The sequence below is a fragment of the Schistocerca serialis genome, chromosome 9 (genome assembly GCF_023864345.2).
Source record: "Schistocerca serialis cubense isolate TAMUIC-IGC-003099 chromosome 9, iqSchSeri2.2, whole genome shotgun sequence".
NCBI lineage: Eukaryota > Metazoa > Arthropoda > Insecta > Orthoptera > Acrididae > Schistocerca > Schistocerca serialis.
In genome coordinates, this window is record NC_064646.1 from 146,824,651 (window position 1) to 146,839,328 (window position 14,678).

The 14,678-nt window shown below is 53.7% G+C and overlaps 42 non-coding genes across 42 annotated transcripts; 22 read left to right on the top strand and 20 right to left on the bottom strand.

Moving 5' to 3' along the window:
* The first annotated feature begins 106 nt into the window (after window positions 1–106).
* Trnai-uau (transfer RNA isoleucine (anticodon UAU)) lies at window positions 107–198 on the top strand. The gene is given in 2 exon segments: window positions 107–144; window positions 163–198. It is a non-coding gene; the product is annotated as a tRNA-Ile (tRNA).
* A 111-nt stretch (window positions 199–309) lies between these two features.
* Window positions 310–381, top strand: Trnad-guc (transfer RNA aspartic acid (anticodon GUC)). Its single transcript has one exon. It is a non-coding gene; the product is annotated as a tRNA-Asp (tRNA).
* Window positions 382–617: 236 nt separating this feature from the next.
* Window positions 618–689, bottom strand: Trnam-cau (transfer RNA methionine (anticodon CAU)). The gene has a single exon. It is a non-coding gene; the product is annotated as a tRNA-Met (tRNA).
* A 274-nt stretch (window positions 690–963) lies between these two features.
* On the bottom strand, window positions 964–1,036 carry Trnar-acg (transfer RNA arginine (anticodon ACG)). Its single transcript has one exon. It is a non-coding gene; the product is annotated as a tRNA-Arg (tRNA).
* A 441-nt stretch (window positions 1,037–1,477) lies between these two features.
* Trnai-uau (transfer RNA isoleucine (anticodon UAU)) lies at window positions 1,478–1,569 on the top strand. The gene is given in 2 exon segments: window positions 1,478–1,515; window positions 1,534–1,569. It is a non-coding gene; the product is annotated as a tRNA-Ile (tRNA).
* A 111-nt stretch (window positions 1,570–1,680) lies between these two features.
* Window positions 1,681–1,752, top strand: Trnad-guc (transfer RNA aspartic acid (anticodon GUC)). The gene has a single exon. It is a non-coding gene; the product is annotated as a tRNA-Asp (tRNA).
* A 582-nt stretch (window positions 1,753–2,334) lies between these two features.
* Window positions 2,335–2,407, bottom strand: Trnar-acg (transfer RNA arginine (anticodon ACG)). Its single transcript has one exon. It is a non-coding gene; the product is annotated as a tRNA-Arg (tRNA).
* A 441-nt stretch (window positions 2,408–2,848) lies between these two features.
* On the top strand, window positions 2,849–2,940 carry Trnai-uau (transfer RNA isoleucine (anticodon UAU)). Its single transcript is given in 2 exon segments — window positions 2,849–2,886; window positions 2,905–2,940. It is a non-coding gene; the product is annotated as a tRNA-Ile (tRNA).
* Window positions 2,941–3,051: 111 nt separating this feature from the next.
* Window positions 3,052–3,123, top strand: Trnad-guc (transfer RNA aspartic acid (anticodon GUC)). The gene has a single exon. It is a non-coding gene; the product is annotated as a tRNA-Asp (tRNA).
* A 236-nt stretch (window positions 3,124–3,359) lies between these two features.
* On the bottom strand, window positions 3,360–3,431 carry Trnam-cau (transfer RNA methionine (anticodon CAU)). The gene has a single exon. It is a non-coding gene; the product is annotated as a tRNA-Met (tRNA).
* Window positions 3,432–3,705: 274 nt separating this feature from the next.
* On the bottom strand, window positions 3,706–3,778 carry Trnar-acg (transfer RNA arginine (anticodon ACG)). Its single transcript has one exon. It is a non-coding gene; the product is annotated as a tRNA-Arg (tRNA).
* Window positions 3,779–4,219: 441 nt separating this feature from the next.
* Trnai-uau (transfer RNA isoleucine (anticodon UAU)) lies at window positions 4,220–4,311 on the top strand. The gene is given in 2 exon segments: window positions 4,220–4,257; window positions 4,276–4,311. It is a non-coding gene; the product is annotated as a tRNA-Ile (tRNA).
* Window positions 4,312–4,422: 111 nt separating this feature from the next.
* On the top strand, window positions 4,423–4,494 carry Trnad-guc (transfer RNA aspartic acid (anticodon GUC)). The gene has a single exon. It is a non-coding gene; the product is annotated as a tRNA-Asp (tRNA).
* Window positions 4,495–4,730: 236 nt separating this feature from the next.
* Window positions 4,731–4,802, bottom strand: Trnam-cau (transfer RNA methionine (anticodon CAU)). Its single transcript has one exon. It is a non-coding gene; the product is annotated as a tRNA-Met (tRNA).
* A 274-nt stretch (window positions 4,803–5,076) lies between these two features.
* On the bottom strand, window positions 5,077–5,149 carry Trnar-acg (transfer RNA arginine (anticodon ACG)). The gene has a single exon. It is a non-coding gene; the product is annotated as a tRNA-Arg (tRNA).
* A 441-nt stretch (window positions 5,150–5,590) lies between these two features.
* On the top strand, window positions 5,591–5,682 carry Trnai-uau (transfer RNA isoleucine (anticodon UAU)). Its single transcript is given in 2 exon segments — window positions 5,591–5,628; window positions 5,647–5,682. It is a non-coding gene; the product is annotated as a tRNA-Ile (tRNA).
* A 111-nt stretch (window positions 5,683–5,793) lies between these two features.
* Window positions 5,794–5,865, top strand: Trnad-guc (transfer RNA aspartic acid (anticodon GUC)). The gene has a single exon. It is a non-coding gene; the product is annotated as a tRNA-Asp (tRNA).
* A 236-nt stretch (window positions 5,866–6,101) lies between these two features.
* Window positions 6,102–6,173, bottom strand: Trnam-cau (transfer RNA methionine (anticodon CAU)). Its single transcript has one exon. It is a non-coding gene; the product is annotated as a tRNA-Met (tRNA).
* Window positions 6,174–6,447: 274 nt separating this feature from the next.
* Trnar-acg (transfer RNA arginine (anticodon ACG)) lies at window positions 6,448–6,520 on the bottom strand. Its single transcript has one exon. It is a non-coding gene; the product is annotated as a tRNA-Arg (tRNA).
* A 441-nt stretch (window positions 6,521–6,961) lies between these two features.
* Trnai-uau (transfer RNA isoleucine (anticodon UAU)) lies at window positions 6,962–7,053 on the top strand. The gene is given in 2 exon segments: window positions 6,962–6,999; window positions 7,018–7,053. It is a non-coding gene; the product is annotated as a tRNA-Ile (tRNA).
* A 111-nt stretch (window positions 7,054–7,164) lies between these two features.
* Window positions 7,165–7,236, top strand: Trnad-guc (transfer RNA aspartic acid (anticodon GUC)). The gene has a single exon. It is a non-coding gene; the product is annotated as a tRNA-Asp (tRNA).
* A 236-nt stretch (window positions 7,237–7,472) lies between these two features.
* Trnam-cau (transfer RNA methionine (anticodon CAU)) lies at window positions 7,473–7,544 on the bottom strand. The gene has a single exon. It is a non-coding gene; the product is annotated as a tRNA-Met (tRNA).
* Window positions 7,545–7,818: 274 nt separating this feature from the next.
* Window positions 7,819–7,891, bottom strand: Trnar-acg (transfer RNA arginine (anticodon ACG)). Its single transcript has one exon. It is a non-coding gene; the product is annotated as a tRNA-Arg (tRNA).
* Window positions 7,892–8,332: 441 nt separating this feature from the next.
* Trnai-uau (transfer RNA isoleucine (anticodon UAU)) lies at window positions 8,333–8,424 on the top strand. Its single transcript is given in 2 exon segments — window positions 8,333–8,370; window positions 8,389–8,424. It is a non-coding gene; the product is annotated as a tRNA-Ile (tRNA).
* A 111-nt stretch (window positions 8,425–8,535) lies between these two features.
* Trnad-guc (transfer RNA aspartic acid (anticodon GUC)) lies at window positions 8,536–8,607 on the top strand. The gene has a single exon. It is a non-coding gene; the product is annotated as a tRNA-Asp (tRNA).
* Window positions 8,608–8,843: 236 nt separating this feature from the next.
* On the bottom strand, window positions 8,844–8,915 carry Trnam-cau (transfer RNA methionine (anticodon CAU)). Its single transcript has one exon. It is a non-coding gene; the product is annotated as a tRNA-Met (tRNA).
* A 274-nt stretch (window positions 8,916–9,189) lies between these two features.
* On the bottom strand, window positions 9,190–9,262 carry Trnar-acg (transfer RNA arginine (anticodon ACG)). Its single transcript has one exon. It is a non-coding gene; the product is annotated as a tRNA-Arg (tRNA).
* Window positions 9,263–9,703: 441 nt separating this feature from the next.
* Window positions 9,704–9,795, top strand: Trnai-uau (transfer RNA isoleucine (anticodon UAU)). Its single transcript is given in 2 exon segments — window positions 9,704–9,741; window positions 9,760–9,795. It is a non-coding gene; the product is annotated as a tRNA-Ile (tRNA).
* Window positions 9,796–9,906: 111 nt separating this feature from the next.
* On the top strand, window positions 9,907–9,978 carry Trnad-guc (transfer RNA aspartic acid (anticodon GUC)). Its single transcript has one exon. It is a non-coding gene; the product is annotated as a tRNA-Asp (tRNA).
* Window positions 9,979–10,214: 236 nt separating this feature from the next.
* Trnam-cau (transfer RNA methionine (anticodon CAU)) lies at window positions 10,215–10,286 on the bottom strand. The gene has a single exon. It is a non-coding gene; the product is annotated as a tRNA-Met (tRNA).
* Window positions 10,287–10,560: 274 nt separating this feature from the next.
* Trnar-acg (transfer RNA arginine (anticodon ACG)) lies at window positions 10,561–10,633 on the bottom strand. The gene has a single exon. It is a non-coding gene; the product is annotated as a tRNA-Arg (tRNA).
* A 441-nt stretch (window positions 10,634–11,074) lies between these two features.
* On the top strand, window positions 11,075–11,166 carry Trnai-uau (transfer RNA isoleucine (anticodon UAU)). The gene is given in 2 exon segments: window positions 11,075–11,112; window positions 11,131–11,166. It is a non-coding gene; the product is annotated as a tRNA-Ile (tRNA).
* Window positions 11,167–11,277: 111 nt separating this feature from the next.
* Window positions 11,278–11,349, top strand: Trnad-guc (transfer RNA aspartic acid (anticodon GUC)). Its single transcript has one exon. It is a non-coding gene; the product is annotated as a tRNA-Asp (tRNA).
* A 236-nt stretch (window positions 11,350–11,585) lies between these two features.
* Trnam-cau (transfer RNA methionine (anticodon CAU)) lies at window positions 11,586–11,657 on the bottom strand. The gene has a single exon. It is a non-coding gene; the product is annotated as a tRNA-Met (tRNA).
* Window positions 11,658–11,931: 274 nt separating this feature from the next.
* Trnar-acg (transfer RNA arginine (anticodon ACG)) lies at window positions 11,932–12,004 on the bottom strand. The gene has a single exon. It is a non-coding gene; the product is annotated as a tRNA-Arg (tRNA).
* A 441-nt stretch (window positions 12,005–12,445) lies between these two features.
* Trnai-uau (transfer RNA isoleucine (anticodon UAU)) lies at window positions 12,446–12,537 on the top strand. The gene is given in 2 exon segments: window positions 12,446–12,483; window positions 12,502–12,537. It is a non-coding gene; the product is annotated as a tRNA-Ile (tRNA).
* A 111-nt stretch (window positions 12,538–12,648) lies between these two features.
* On the top strand, window positions 12,649–12,720 carry Trnad-guc (transfer RNA aspartic acid (anticodon GUC)). The gene has a single exon. It is a non-coding gene; the product is annotated as a tRNA-Asp (tRNA).
* Window positions 12,721–12,956: 236 nt separating this feature from the next.
* Window positions 12,957–13,028, bottom strand: Trnam-cau (transfer RNA methionine (anticodon CAU)). The gene has a single exon. It is a non-coding gene; the product is annotated as a tRNA-Met (tRNA).
* A 274-nt stretch (window positions 13,029–13,302) lies between these two features.
* On the bottom strand, window positions 13,303–13,375 carry Trnar-acg (transfer RNA arginine (anticodon ACG)). The gene has a single exon. It is a non-coding gene; the product is annotated as a tRNA-Arg (tRNA).
* Window positions 13,376–13,816: 441 nt separating this feature from the next.
* Window positions 13,817–13,908, top strand: Trnai-uau (transfer RNA isoleucine (anticodon UAU)). Its single transcript is given in 2 exon segments — window positions 13,817–13,854; window positions 13,873–13,908. It is a non-coding gene; the product is annotated as a tRNA-Ile (tRNA).
* Window positions 13,909–14,019: 111 nt separating this feature from the next.
* Trnad-guc (transfer RNA aspartic acid (anticodon GUC)) lies at window positions 14,020–14,091 on the top strand. The gene has a single exon. It is a non-coding gene; the product is annotated as a tRNA-Asp (tRNA).
* A 236-nt stretch (window positions 14,092–14,327) lies between these two features.
* Window positions 14,328–14,399, bottom strand: Trnam-cau (transfer RNA methionine (anticodon CAU)). Its single transcript has one exon. It is a non-coding gene; the product is annotated as a tRNA-Met (tRNA).
* Between the last annotated feature and the right edge of the window lie 279 nt (window positions 14,400–14,678).

Genomic DNA, 14,678 nt, shown 5'->3' on the forward strand with positions numbered 1-14,678 from the left:
GTGCTAAAGTCGCAGTATGGCCGCAGGTGACGGTCGTATGATGGATCTGTAGCCACAACAGGTTGGCAGCAAAGCGAATACCGCTAACTGAAAGCACCCTGCTGTAGCCCCAGTGGCGCAATTGGTTAGCGCACGGTACTTATAAGGCAGTAGCCGTGAGCAATGCCGGGGTTGTGAGTTCGAGCCTCACCTGGGGCATACTTTTATTTCGTAGCAGCTGACTCTGAAAGCATCGGGACGCTAGATTTGAGATGTATCACCTGCTTGAGAATCATAAGTGAGCGTGCATTGTAGGTACGGACTGCGTATTCCTCGGTAGTATAGTGGTTAGTATCCCCGCCTGTCACGCGGGAGACCGGGGTTCGATTCCCCGCCGGGGAGGTGCGATTTTTATATCGCAAAAGTTGCACGTGTGGCCCGAAAGGACATTAACGTTGTGATCGAGAAATGTAGTTGCTGCAGAATCGTAAGAAAGTCTGCGTCTTAGGAAGTGTTTCTCGTATTCTTCACACCACGTCGTCGTCGTTTCAGAACTTACAGGGTTTGCTGTTGACGCTGAATCATCGCACCCGAGGCTTAGTGAACGAGCTCGAAGCACCCAAGAAAAAGAATAATTTTAGCAGAGCGTGGTTTCGATCCACGGACCTCTGGGTTATGGGCCCAGCACGCTTCCACTGCGCCACTCTGCTGCGTGGAGGCGTTCGCCCTCTGCGGTGCGTGACATGGGACACTTGGAAAAGCGTTGTCTGCGTCGCGTACCGATTAATTAACTGTGTGACATCTCTCAGCTTGACTTGTCTCGACTTTGCTCGACTGACGCTACGCTGACGCTTGCACGAAGCGATATTTACCACGATCGTCTCGAGATGCAGCTGCGAGATGCTCAGGATTGACATTGCACTGCACGCAGGTGGAAACATTCGAACGCACTGCCTAGCTACGCGCCCGCAACTAACAAAATGCCGACCCTGCCAGAATTCGAACCTGGAATCTTCTGATCCGTAGTCAGACGCGTTATCCGTTGCGCCACAGGGCCACTGTTCGCGTTTCGTAATGAGAGGCGGGTACACATCGCGGAGCAACGTGTTCTCGGTGGCTCGCCAACTGCGTGTCGTCCACTGACAACGGCGGCGCGGCCACTCCGGTCTTCCGCACTCTGCAGGGAGCTGCCAAGGAAGGCATCTCTCCTCTAGCTGCTCGGCCATGGTGCGCCTGCATAGCTTAGAGCTTGCCACACATCTGCCCTCGCCGTTGGACAGGTAGCAGACGGCAAGGCGCGCGTTTTCTGCAATTTTTCGGTGATGACAAGCGGCTGATATGCTTGTAAGTGTAGCATATGAAACAAGAATCGTATGAAGCATCCGTAGACGGGTGCTAAAGTCGCAGTATGGCCGCAGGTGACGGTCGTATGATGGATCTGTAGCCACAACAGGTTGGCAGCAAAGCGAATACCGCTAACTGAAAGCACCCTGCTGTAGCCCCAGTGGCGCAATTGGTTAGCGCACGGTACTTATAAGGCAGTAGCCGTGAGCAATGCCGGGGTTGTGAGTTCGAGCCTCACCTGGGGCATACTTTTATTTCGTAGCAGCTGACTCTGAAAGCATCGGGACGCTAGATTTGAGATGTATCACCTGCTTGAGAATCATAAGTGAGCGTGCATTGTAGGTACGGACTGCGTATTCCTCGGTAGTATAGTGGTTAGTATCCCCGCCTGTCACGCGGGAGACCGGGGTTCGATTCCCCGCCGGGGAGGTGCGATTTTTATATCGCAAAAGTTGCACGTGTGGCCCGAAAGGACATTAACGTTGTGATCGAGAAATGTAGTTGCTGCAGAATCGTAAGAAAGTCTGCGTCTTAGGAAGTGTTTCTCGTATTCTTCACACCACGTCGTCGTCGTTTCAGAACTTACAGGGTTTGCTGTTGACGCTGAATCATCGCACCCGAGGCTTAGTGAACGAGCTCGAAGCACCCAAGAAAAAGAATAATTTTAGCAGAGCGTGGTTTCGATCCACGGACCTCTGGGTTATGGGCCCAGCACGCTTCCACGGCGCCACTCTGCTGCGTGGAGGCGTTCGCCCTCTGCGGTGCGTGACATGGGACACTTGGAAAAGCGTTGTCTGCGTCGCGTACCGATTAATTAACTGTGTGACATCTCTCAGCTTGACTTGTCTCGACTTTGCTCGACTGACGCTACGCTGACGCTTGCACGAAGCGATATTTACCACGATCGTCTCGAGATGCAGCTGCGAGATGCTCAGGATTGACATTGCACTGCACGCAGGTGGAAACATTCGAACGCACTGCCTAGCTACGCGCCCGCAACTAACAAAATGCCGACCCTGCCAGGATTCGAACCTGGAATCTTCTGATCCGTAGTCAGACGCGTTATCCGTTGCGCCACAGGGCCACTGTTCGCGTTTCGTAATGAGAGGCGGGTACACATCGCGGAGCAACGTGTTCTCGGTGGCTCGCCAACTGCGTGTCGTCCACTGACAACGGCGGCGCGGCCACTCCGGTCTTCCGCACTCTGCAGGGAGCTGCCAAGGAAGGCATCTCTCCTCTAGCTGCTCGGCCATGGTGCGCCTGCATAGCTTAGAGCTTGCCACACATCTGCCCTCGCCGTTGGACAGGTAGCAGACGGCAAGGCGCGCGTTTTCTGCAATTTTTCGGTGATGACAAGCGGCTGATATGCTTGTAAGTGTAGCATATGAAACAAGAATCGTATGAAGCATCCGTAGACGGGTGCTAAAGTCGCAGTATGGCCGCAGGTGACGGTCGTATGATGGATCTGTAGCCACAACAGGTTGGCAGCAAAGCGAATACCGCTAACTGAAAGCACCCTGCTGTAGCCCCAGTGGCGCAATTGGTTAGCGCACGGTACTTATAAGGCAGTAGCCGTGAGCAATGCCGGGGTTGTGAGTTCGAGCCTCACCTGGGGCATACTTTTATTTCGTAGCAGCTGACTCTGAAAGCATCGGGACGCTAGATTTGAGATGTATCACCTGCTTGAGAATCATAAGTGAGCGTGCATTGTAGGTACGGACTGCGTATTCCTCGGTAGTATAGTGGTTAGTATCCCCGCCTGTCACGCGGGAGACCGGGGTTCGATTCCCCGCCGGGGAGGTGCGATTTTTATATCGCAAAAGTTGCACGTGTGGCCCGAAAGGACATTAACGTTGTGATCGAGAAATGTAGTTGCTGCAGAATCGTAAGAAAGTCTGCGTCTTAGGAAGTGTTTCTCGTATTCTTCACACCACGTCGTCGTCGTTTCAGAACTTACAGGGTTTGCTGTTGACGCTGAATCATCGCACCCGAGGCTTAGTGAACGAGCTCGAAGCACCCAAGAAAAAGAATAATTTTAGCAGAGCGTGGTTTCGATCCACGGACCTCTGGGTTATGGGCCCAGCACGCTTCCACTGCGCCACTCTGCTGCGTGGAGGCGTTCGCCCTCTGCGGTGCGTGACATGGGACACTTGGAAAAGCGTTGTCTGCGTCGCGTACCGATTAATTAACTGTGTGACATCTCTCAGCTTGACTTGTCTCGACTTTGCTCGACTGACGCTACGCTGACGCTTGCACGAAGCGATATTTACCACGATCGTCTCGAGATGCAGCTGCGAGATGCTCAGGATTGACATTGCACTGCACGCAGGTGGAAACATTCGAACGCACTGCCTAGCTACGCGCCCGCAACTAACAAAATGCCGACCCTGCCAGGATTCGAACCTGGAATCTTCTGATCCGTAGTCAGACGCGTTATCCGTTGCGCCACAGGGCCACTGTTCGCGTTTCGTAATGAGAGGCGGGTACACATCGCGGAGCAACGTGTTCTCGGTGGCTCGCCAACTGCGTGTCGTCCACTGACAACGGCGGCGCGGCCACTCCGGTCTTCCGCACTCTGCAGGGAGCTGCCAAGGAAGGCATCTCTCCTCTAGCTGCTCGGCCATGGTGCGCCTGCATAGCTTAGAGCTTGCCACACATCTGCCCTCGCCGTTGGACAGGTAGCAGACGGCAAGGCGCGCGTTTTCTGCAATTTTTCGGTGATGACAAGCGGCTGATATGCTTGTAAGTGTAGCATATGAAACAAGAATCGTATGAAGCATCCGTAGACGGGTGCTAAAGTCGCAGTATGGCCGCAGGTGACGGTCGTATGATGGATCTGTAGCCACAACAGGTTGGCAGCAAAGCGAATACCGCTAACTGAAAGCACCCTGCTGTAGCCCCAGTGGCGCAATTGGTTAGCGCACGGTACTTATAAGGCAGTAGCCGTGAGCAATGCCGGGGTTGTGAGTTCGAGCCTCACCTGGGGCATACTTTTATTTCGTAGCAGCTGACTCTGAAAGCATCGGGACGCTAGATTTGAGATGTATCACCTGCTTGAGAATCATAAGTGAGCGTGCATTGTAGGTACGGACTGCGTATTCCTCGGTAGTATAGTGGTTAGTATCCCCGCCTGTCACGCGGGAGACCGGGGTTCGATTCCCCGCCGGGGAGGTGCGATTTTTATATCGCAAAAGTTGCACGTGTGGCCCGAAAGGACATTAACGTTGTGATCGAGAAATGTAGTTGCTGCAGAATCGTAAGAAAGTCTGCGTCTTAGGAAGTGTTTCTCGTATTCTTCACACCACGTCGTCGTCGTTTCAGAACTTACAGGGTTTGCTGTTGACGCTGAATCATCGCACCCGAGGCTTAGTGAACGAGCTCGAAGCACCCAAGAAAAAGAATAATTTTAGCAGAGCGTGGTTTCGATCCACGGACCTCTGGGTTATGGGCCCAGCACGCTTCCACTGCGCCACTCTGCTGCGTGGAGGCGTTCGCCCTCTGCGGTGCGTGACATGGGACACTTGGAAAAGCGTTGTCTGCGTCGCGTACCGATTAATTAACTGTGTGACATCTCTCAGCTTGACTTGTCTCGACTTTGCTCGACTGACGCTACGCTGACGCTTGCACGAAGCGATATTTACCACGATCGTCTCGAGATGCAGCTGCGAGATGCTCAGGATTGACATTGCACTGCACGCAGGTGGAAACATTCGAACGCACTGCCTAGCTACGCGCCCGCAACTAACAAAATGCCGACCCTGCCAGGATTCGAACCTGGAATCTTCTGATCCGTAGTCAGACGCGTTATCCGTTGCGCCACAGGGCCACTGTTCGCGTTTCGTAATGAGAGGCGGGTACACATCGCGGAGCAACGTGTTCTCGGTGGCTCGCCAACTGCGTGTCGTCCACTGACAACGGCGGCGCGGCCACTCCGGTCTTCCGCACTCTGCAGGGAGCTGCCAAGGAAGGCATCTCTCCTCTAGCTGCTCGGCCATGGTGCGCCTGCATAGCTTAGAGCTTGCCACACATCTGCCCTCGCCGTTGGACAGGTAGCAGACGGCAAGGCGCGCGTTTTCTGCAATTTTTCGGTGATGACAAGCGGCTGATATGCTTGTAAGTGTAGCATATGAAACAAGAATCGTATGAAGCATCCGTAGACGGGTGCTAAAGTCGCAGTATGGCCGCAGGTGACGGTCGTATGATGGATCTGTAGCCACAACAGGTTGGCAGCAAAGCGAATACCGCTAACTGAAAGCACCCTGCTGTAGCCCCAGTGGCGCAATTGGTTAGCGCACGGTACTTATAAGGCAGTAGCCGTGAGCAATGCCGGGGTTGTGAGTTCGAGCCTCACCTGGGGCATACTTTTATTTCGTAGCAGCTGACTCTGAAAGCATCGGGACGCTAGATTTGAGATGTATCACCTGCTTGAGAATCATAAGTGAGCGTGCATTGTAGGTACGGACTGCGTATTCCTCGGTAGTATAGTGGTTAGTATCCCCGCCTGTCACGCGGGAGACCGGGGTTCGATTCCCCGCCGGGGAGGTGCGATTTTTATATCGCAAAAGTTGCACGTGTGGCCCGAAAGGACATTAACGTTGTGATCGAGAAATGTAGTTGCTGCAGAATCGTAAGAAAGTCTGCGTCTTAGGAAGTGTTTCTCGTATTCTTCACACCACGTCGTCGTCGTTTCAGAACTTACAGGGTTTGCTGTTGACGCTGAATCATCGCACCCGAGGCTTAGTGAACGAGCTCGAAGCACCCAAGAAAAAGAATAATTTTAGCAGAGCGTGGTTTCGATCCACGGACCTCTGGGTTATGGGCCCAGCACGCTTCCACTGCGCCACTCTGCTGCGTGGAGGCGTTCGCCCTCTGCGGTGCGTGACATGGGACACTTGGAAAAGCGTTGTCTGCGTCGCGTACCGATTAATTAACTGTGTGACATCTCTCAGCTTGACTTGTCTCGACTTTGCTCGACTGACGCTACGCTGACGCTTGCACGAAGCGATATTTACCACGATCGTCTCGAGATGCAGCTGCGAGATGCTCAGGATTGACATTGCACTGCACGCAGGTGGAAACATTCGAACGCACTGCCTAGCTACGCGCCCGCAACTAACAAAATGCCGACCCTGCCAGGATTCGAACCTGGAATCTTCTGATCCGTAGTCAGACGCGTTATCCGTTGCGCCACAGGGCCACTGTTCGCGTTTCGTAATGAGAGGCGGGTACACATCGCGGAGCAACGTGTTCTCGGTGGCTCGCCAACTGCGTGTCGTCCACTGACAACGGCGGCGCGGCCACTCCGGTCTTCCGCACTCTGCAGGGAGCTGCCAAGGAAGGCATCTCTCCTCTAGCTGCTCGGCCATGGTGCGCCTGCATAGCTTAGAGCTTGCCACACATCTGCCCTCGCCGTTGGACAGGTAGCAGACGGCAAGGCGCGCGTTTTCTGCAATTTTTCGGTGATGACAAGCGGCTGATATGCTTGTAAGTGTAGCATATGAAACAAGAATCGTATGAAGCATCCGTAGACGGGTGCTAAAGTCGCAGTATGGCCGCAGGTGACGGTCGTATGATGGATCTGTAGCCACAACAGGTTGGCAGCAAAGCGAATACCGCTAACTGAAAGCACCCTGCTGTAGCCCCAGTGGCGCAATTGGTTAGCGCACGGTACTTATAAGGCAGTAGCCGTGAGCAATGCCGGGGTTGTGAGTTCGAGCCTCACCTGGGGCATACTTTTATTTCGTAGCAGCTGACTCTGAAAGCATCGGGACGCTAGATTTGAGATGTATCACCTGCTTGAGAATCATAAGTGAGCGTGCATTGTAGGTACGGACTGCGTATTCCTCGGTAGTATAGTGGTTAGTATCCCCGCCTGTCACGCGGGAGACCGGGGTTCGATTCCCCGCCGGGGAGGTGCGATTTTTATATCGCAAAAGTTGCACGTGTGGCCCGAAAGGACATTAACGTTGTGATCGAGAAATGTAGTTGCTGCAGAATCGTAAGAAAGTCTGCGTCTTAGGAAGTGTTTCTCGTATTCTTCACACCACGTCGTCGTCGTTTCAGAACTTACAGGGTTTGCTGTTGACGCTGAATCATCGCACCCGAGGCTTAGTGAACGAGCTCGAAGCACCCAAGAAAAAGAATAATTTTAGCAGAGCGTGGTTTCGATCCACGGACCTCTGGGTTATGGGCCCAGCACGCTTCCACTGCGCCACTCTGCTGCGTGGAGGCGTTCGCCCTCTGCGGTGCGTGACATGGGACACTTGGAAAAGCGTTGTCTGCGTCGCGTACCGATTAATTAACTGTGTGACATCTCTCAGCTTGACTTGTCTCGACTTTGCTCGACTGACGCTACGCTGACGCTTGCACGAAGCGATATTTACCACGATCGTCTCGAGATGCAGCTGCGAGATGCTCAGGATTGACATTGCACTGCACGCAGGTGGAAACATTCGAACGCACTGCCTAGCTACGCGCCCGCAACTAACAAAATGCCGACCCTGCCAGGATTCGAACCTGGAATCTTCTGATCCGTAGTCAGACGCGTTATCCGTTGCGCCACAGGGCCACTGTTCGCGTTTCGTAATGAGAGGCGGGTACACATCGCGGAGCAACGTGTTCTCGGTGGCTCGCCAACTGCGTGTCGTCCACTGACAACGGCGGCGCGGCCACTCCGGTCTTCCGCACTCTGCAGGGAGCTGCCAAGGAAGGCATCTCTCCTCTAGCTGCTCGGCCATGGTGCGCCTGCATAGCTTAGAGCTTGCCACACATCTGCCCTCGCCGTTGGACAGGTAGCAGACGGCAAGGCGCGCGTTTTCTGCAATTTTTCGGTGATGACAAGCGGCTGATATGCTTGTAAGTGTAGCATATGAAACAAGAATCGTATGAAGCATCCGTAGACGGGTGCTAAAGTCGCAGTATGGCCGCAGGTGACGGTCGTATGATGGATCTGTAGCCACAACAGGTTGGCAGCAAAGCGAATGCCGCTAACTGAAAGCACCCTGCTGTAGCCCCAGTGGCGCAATTGGTTAGCGCACGGTACTTATAAGGCAGTAGCCGTGAGCAATGCCGGGGTTGTGAGTTCGAGCCTCACCTGGGGCATACTTTTATTTCGTAGCAGCTGACTCTGAAAGCATCGGGACGCTAGATTTGAGATGTATCACCTGCTTGAGAATCATAAGTGAGCGTGCATTGTAGGTGCGGACTGCGTATTCCTCGGTAGTATAGTGGTTAGTATCCCCGCCTGTCACGCGGGAGACCGGGGTTCGATTCCCCGCCGGGGAGGTGCGATTTTTATATCGCAAAAGTTGCACGTGTGGCCCGAAAGGACATTAACGTTGTGATCGAGAAATGTAGTTGCTGCAGAATCGTAAGAAAGTCTGCGTCTTAGGAAGTGTTTCTCGTATTCTTCACACCACGTCGTCGTCGTTTCAGAACTTACAGGGTTTGCTGTTGACGCTGAATCATCGCACCCGAGGCTTAGTGAACGAGCTCGAAGCACCCAAGAAAAAGAATAATTTTAGCAGAGCGTGGTTTCGATCCACGGACCTCTGGGTTATGGGCCCAGCACGCTTCCACTGCGCCACTCTGCTGCGTGGAGGCGTTCGCCCTCTGCGGTGCGTGACATGGGACACTTGGAAAAGCGTTGTCTGCGTCGCGTACCGATTAATTAACTGTGTGACATCTCTCAGCTTGACTTGTCTCGACTTTGCTCGACTGACGCTACGCTGACGCTTGCACGAAGCGATATTTACCACGATCGTCTCGAGATGCAGCTGCGAGATGCTCAGGATTGACATTGCACTGCACGCAGGTGGAAACATTCGAACGCACTGCCTAGCTACGCGCCCGCAACTAACAAAATGCCGACCCTGCCAGGATTCGAACCTGGAATCTTCTGATCCGTAGTCAGACGCGTTATCCGTTGCGCCACAGGGCCACTGTTCGCGTTTCGTAATGAGAGGCGGGTACACATCGCGGAGCAACGTGTTCTCGGTGGCTCGCCAACTGCGTGTCGTCCACTGACAACGGCGGCGCGGCCACTCCGGTCTTCCGCACTCTGCAGGGAGCTGCCAAGGAAGGCATCTCTCCTCTAGCTGCTCGGCCATGGTGCGCCTGCATAGCTTAGAGCTTGCCACACATCTGCCCTCGCCGTTGGACAGGTAGCAGACGGCAAGGCGCGCGTTTTCTGCAATTTTTCGGTGATGACAAGCGGCTGATATGCTTGTAAGTGTAGCATATGAAACAAGAATCGTATGAAGCATCCGTAGACGGGTGCTAAAGTCGCAGTATGGCCGCAGGTGACGGTCGTATGATGGATCTGTAGCCACAACAGGTTGGCAGCAAAGCGAATACCGCTAACTGAAAGCACCCTGCTGTAGCCCCAGTGGCGCAATTGGTTAGCGCACGGTACTTATAAGGCAGTAGCCGTGAGCAATGCCGGGGTTGTGAGTTCGAGCCTCACCTGGGGCATACTTTTATTTCGTAGCAGCTGACTCTGAAAGCATCGGGACGCTAGATTTGAGATGTATCACCTGCTTGAGAATCATAAGTGAGCGTGCATTGTAGGTACGGACTGCGTATTCCTCGGTAGTATAGTGGTTAGTATCCCCGCCTGTCACGCGGGAGACCGGGGTTCGATTCCCCGCCGGGGAGGTGCGATTTTTATATCGCAAAAGTTGCACGTGTGGCCCGAAAGGACATTAACGTTGTGATCGAGAAATGTAGTTGCTGCAGAATCGTAAGAAAGTCTGCGTCTTAGGAAGTGTTTCTCGTATTCTTCACACCACGTCGTCGTCGTTTCAGAACTTACAGGGTTTGCTGTTGACGCTGAATCATCGCACCCGAGGCTTAGTGAACGAGCTCGAAGCACCCAAGAAAAAGAATAATTTTAGCAGAGCGTGGTTTCGATCCACGGACCTCTGGGTTATGGGCCCAGCACGCTTCCACTGCGCCACTCTGCTGCGTGGAGGCGTTCGCCCTCTGCGGTGCGTGACATGGGACACTTGGAAAAGCGTTGTCTGCGTCGCGTACCGATTAATTAACTGTGTGACATCTCTCAGCTTGACTTGTCTCGACTTTGCTCGACTGACGCTACGCTGACGCTTGCACGAAGCGATATTTACCACGATCGTCTCGAGATGCAGCTGCGAGATGCTCAGGATTGACATTGCACTGCACGCAGGTGGAAACATTCGAACGCACTGCCTAGCTACGCGCCCGCAACTAACAAAATGCCGACCCTGCCAGGATTCGAACCTGGAATCTTCTGATCCGTAGTCAGACGCGTTATCCGTTGCGCCACAGGGCCACTGTTCGCGTTTCGTAATGAGAGGCGGGTACACATCGCGGAGCAACGTGTTCTCGGTGGCTCGCCAACTGCGTGTCGTCCACTGACAACGGCGGCGCGGCCACTCCGGTCTTCCGCACTCTGCAGGGAGCTGCCAAGGAAGGCATCTCTCCTCTAGCTGCTCGGCCATGGTGCGCCTGCATAGCTTAGAGCTTGCCACACATCTGCCCTCGCCGTTGGACAGGTAGCAGACGGCAAGGCGCGCGTTTTCTGCAATTTTTCGGTGATGACAAGCGGCTGATATGCTTGTAAGTGTAGCATATGAAACAAGAATCGTATGAAGCATCCGTAGACGGGTGCTAAAGTCGCAGTATGGCCGCAGGTGACGGTCGTATGATGGATCTGTAGCCACAACAGGTTGGCAGCAAAGCGAATACCGCTAACTGAAAGCACCCTGCTGTAGCCCCAGTGGCGCAATTGGTTAGCGCATGGTACTTATAAGGCAGTAGCCGTGAGCAATGCCGGGGTTGTGAGTTCGAGCCTCACCTGGGGCATACTTTTATTTCGTAGCAGCTGACTCTGAAAGCATCGGGACGCTAGATTTGAGATGTATCACCTGCTTGAGAATCATAAGTGAGCGTGCATTGTAGGTGCGGACTGCGTATTCCTCGGTAGTATAGTGGTTAGTATCCCCGCCTGTCACGCGGGAGACCGGGGTTCGATTCCCCGCCGGGGAGGTGCGATTTTTATATCGCAAAAGTTGCACGTGTGGCCCGAAAGGACATTAACGTTGTGATCGAGAAATGTAGTTGCTGCAGAATCGTAAGAAAGTCTGCGTCTTAGGAAGTGTTTCTCGTATTCTTCACACCACGTCGTCGTCGTTTCAGAACTTACAGGGTTTGCTGTTGACGCTGAATCATCGCACCCGAGGCTTAGTGAACGAGCTCGAAGCACCCAAGAAAAAGAATAATTTTAGCAGAGCGTGGTTTCGATCCACGGACCTCTGGGTTATGGGCCCAGCACGCTTCCACTGCGCCACTCTGCTGCGTGGAGGCGTTCGCCCTCTGCGGTGCGTGACATGGGACACTTGGAAAAGCGTTGTCTGCGTCGCGTACCGATTAATTAACTGTGTGACATCTCTCAGCTTGACTTGTCTCGACTTTGCTCGACTGACGCTACGCTGACGCTTGCACGAAGCGATATTTACCACGATCGTCTCGAGATGCAGCTGCGAGATGCTCAGGATTGACATTGCACTGCACGCAGGTGGAAACATTCGAACGCACTGCCTAGCTACGCGCCCGCAACTAACAAAATGCCGACCCTGCCAGGATTCGAACCTGGAATCTTCTGATCCGTAGTCAGACGCGTTATCCGTTGCGCCACAGGGCCACTGTTCGCGTTTCGTAATGAGAGGCGGGTACACATCGCGGAGCAACGTGTTCTCGGTGGCTCGCCAACTGCGTGTCGTCCACTGACAACGGCGGCGCGGCCACTCCGGTCTTCCGCACTCTGCAGGGAGCTGCCAAGGAAGGCATCTCTCCTCTAGCTGCTCGGCCATGGTGCGCCTGCATAGCTTAGAGCTTGCCACACATCTGCCCTCGCCGTTGGACAGGTAGCAGACGGCAAGGCGCGCGTTTTCTGCAATTTTTCGGTGATGACAAGCGGCTGATATGCTTGTAAGTGTAGCATATGAAACAAGAATCGTATGAAGCATCCGTAGACGGGTGCTAAAGTCGCAGTATGGCCGCAGGTGACGGTCGTATGATGGATCTGTAGCCACAACAGGTTGGCAGCAAAGCGAATACCGCTAACTGAAAGCACCCTGCTGTAGCCCCAGTGGCGCAATTGGTTAGCGCATGGTACTTATAAGGCAGTAGCCGTGAGCAATGCCGGGGTTGTGAGTTCGAGCCTCACCTGGGGCATACTTTTATTTCGTAGCAGCTGACTCTGAAAGCATCGGGACGCTAGATTTGAGATGTATCACCTGCTTGAGAATCATAAGTGAGCGTGCATTGTAGGTGCGGACTGCGTATTCCTCGGTAGTATAGTGGTTAGTATCCCCGCCTGTCACGCGGGAGACCGGGGTTCGATTCCCCGCCGGGGAGGTGCGATTTTTATATCGCAAAAGTTGCACGTGTGGCCCGAAAGGACATTAACGTTGTGATCGAGAAATGTAGTTGCTGCAGAATCGTAAGAAAGTCTGCGTCTTAGGAAGTGTTTCTCGTATTCTTCACACCACGTCGTCGTCGTTTCAGAACTTACAGGGTTTGCTGTTGACGCTGAATCATCGCACCCGAGGCTTAGTGAACGAGCTCGAAGCACCCAAGAAAAAGAATAATTTTAGCAGAGCGTGGTTTCGATCCACGGACCTCTGGGTTATGGGCCCAGCACGCTTCCACTGCGCCACTCTGCTGCGTGGAGGCGTTCGCCCTCTGCGGTGCGTGACATGGGACACTTGGAAAAGCGTTGTCTGCGTCGCGTACCGATTAATTAACTGTGTGACATCTCTCAGCTTGACTTGTCTCGACTTTGCTCGACTGACGCTACGCTGACGCTTGCACGAAGCGATATTTACCACGATCGTCTCGAGATGCAGCTGCGAGATGCTCAGGATTGACATTGCACTGCACGCAGGTGGAAACATTCGAACGCACTGCCTAGCTACGCGCCCGCAACTAACAAAATGCCGACCCTGCCAGGATTCGAACCTGGAATCTTCTGATCCGTAGTCAGACGCGTTATCCGTTGCGCCACAGGGCCACTGTTCGCGTTTCGTAATGAGAGGCGGGTACACATCGCGGAGCAACGTGTTCTCGGTGGCTCGCCAACTGCGTGTCGTCCACTGACAACGGCGGCGCGGCCACTCCGGTCTTCCGCACTCTGCAGGGAGCTGCCAAGGAAGGCATCTCTCCTCTAGCTGCTCGGCCATGGTGCGCCTGCATAGCTTAGAGCTTGCCACACATCTGCCCTCGCCGTTGGACAGGTAGCAGACGGCAAGGCGCGCGTTTTCTGCAATTTTTCGGTGATGACAAGCGGCTGATATGCTTGTAAGTGTAGCATATGAAACAAGAATCGTATGAAGCATCCGTAGACGGGTGCTAAAGTCGCAGTATGGCCGCAGGTGACGGTCGTATGATGGATCTGTAGCCACAACAGGTTGGCAGCAAAGCGAATACCGCTAACTGAAAGCACCCTGCTGTAGCCCCAGTGGCGCAATTGGTTAGCGCACGGTACTTATAAGGCAGTAGCCGTGAGCAATGCCGGGGTTGTGAGTTCGAGCCTCACCTGGGGCATACTTTTATTTCGTAGCAGCTGACTCTGAAAGCATCGGGACGCTAGATTTGAGATGTATCACCTACTTGAGAATCATAAGTGAGCGTGCATTGTAGGTACGGACTGCGTATTCGTCGGTAGTATAGTGGTTAGTATCCCCGCCTGTCACGCGGGAGACCGGGGTTCGATTCCCCGCCGGGGAGGTGCGATTTTTATATCGCAAAAGTTGCACGTGTGGCCCGAAAGGACATTAACGTTGTGATCGAGAAATGTAGTTGCTGCAGAATCGTAAGAAAGTCTGCGTCTTAGGAAGTGTTTCTCGTATTCTTCACACCACGTCGTCGTCGTTTCAGAACTTACAGGGTTTGCTGTTGACGCTGAATCATCGCACCCGAGGCTTAGTGAACGAGCTCGAAGCACCCAAGAAAAAGAATAATTTTAGCAGAGCGTGGTTTCGATCCACGGACCTCTGGGTTATGGGCCCAGCACGCTTCCACTGCGCCACTCTGCTGCGTGGAGGCGTTCGCCCTCTGCGGTGCGTGACATGGGACACTTGGAAAAGCGTTGTCTGCGTCGCGTACCGATTAATTAACTGTGTGACATCTCTCAGCTTGACTTGTCTCGACTTTGCTCGACTGACGCTACGCTGACGCTTGCACGAAGCGATATTTACCACGATCGTCTCGAGATGCAGCTGCGAGATGCTCAGGATTGACATTGCACTGCACGCAGGTGGAAACATTCGAACGCACTGCCTAGCTACGCGCCCGCAACTAACAAAATGCCGACC